Source organism: Bison bison, unplaced genomic scaffold (genome assembly GCF_000754665.1).
Source record: "Bison bison bison isolate TAMUID 2011002044 unplaced genomic scaffold, Bison_UMD1.0 scf7180017854816, whole genome shotgun sequence".
In the NCBI taxonomy this organism is placed as follows: Eukaryota; Metazoa; Chordata; class Mammalia; order Artiodactyla; family Bovidae; genus Bison; species Bison bison.
The window spans coordinates 4,807-5,946 of NW_011485389.1; the positions used below are offsets into that span (position 1 = coordinate 4,807).

Genomic DNA, 1,140 nt, shown 5'->3' on the forward strand with positions numbered 1-1,140 from the left:
TGGAGCTCTTTCTTGATCCATTCCCTCACCCCCACAAAATTCAAACTAGGAGCTCCTACTAGGTGTACCCATATGCCATTCTCCAGTTCTTCCCATTTTTTCAGTCTCTAGTACTTGGCAAACAGCAGATACTCAATGAATGAATGCTGACTCAAAGTCAAAGAAGCTAACATACATTCAAAGACAACAGGCATATATGAAAAGAGAAACAGGAAACTATCAAGCACTACACTAGAATTAAGAACCATAGTATATACTCACTTTGCCAATTCGTTTACAACTATGGGCTGGTCTGCACAGAAATCCACTTTAATAACCACTGATGACTTGGGCTGCACAACACCACTGGTTGGAAAAATGACAATGGATAGTTGGCCCTGGTATTCTGTTTTAAAGATACCTAAGGAGAATGAGAGCAGATGGTTTACATTTGGATCCTTATGATGTTAACATTCACTCACTTAGTAGGGGACAGACACACATTACAGAGTATATGGTCTACTGTGGACCAAGAATCACAGCTTTGATTGTAAGTTCAGTCTCCAGGGTCATCCAATAAATTTCAGTCTACTGTTAAGACTCAACCCTCACCAATAGCTAAAATATACTGTCTGCTTACTTTGCTCAGACACTCATGCTAAGAGCTATGCATATGTTATTCTACTTAGTCCTCAAAATGAAATCAGTGATACAGGCTCAAGCATTACCTCCATTTTATAAATAAGGAAATAGATACTTAGATAGGTCAAGTCACTTGTCCAAAAATACACAATTATTATGACAGATTAGATGATCAACTCCAATTCTTCAATCTTCTCTGCATGCTTAATGTCACACTCCCATGGATTAAGTATGTTTTCCTACCCCTTGACTGGGCCTGATCATGTGATTCACTTTGGCCAATAGCATGGAGCTAGAAGTGACAAGACAGCTCCAACCCCAGATGTTCTCCTGCTCTCTTACCATTCAAAGTGTTTCTTTTGAGAAACTGCTGTCCCTTTGGCCTATGCCCCATAAGGAGCAAGTGTGGAGCAGAGAGAGCCACCCAACTGACTCCCAGACCTGCAGTTAGTAACAGATCAGCCTGGCTGCCTCAACCTGAAGCAGAGTCACCCAGTTTAGTCAAGTTCCTGCTAATGT

General features: G+C 41.1%; 1 protein-coding gene across 2 annotated transcripts in view; it reads right to left on the bottom strand.

Annotated features, from left to right (window-relative positions):
• Positions 1-267: 267 nt before the first annotated feature.
• LOC105001156 (uncharacterized protein CXorf22-like) overlaps positions 268-1,140 on the bottom strand; it is a 14,394-nt gene continuing 13,521 nt past the window's right edge. For both annotated transcript variants that reach the window (XR_826831.1, XM_010857329.1), the window contains exon 3: positions 268-400. The gene's annotated coding sequence lies outside the window, so the exon portion shown is untranslated. The remainder of the gene's footprint in view (positions 401-1,140) is intronic.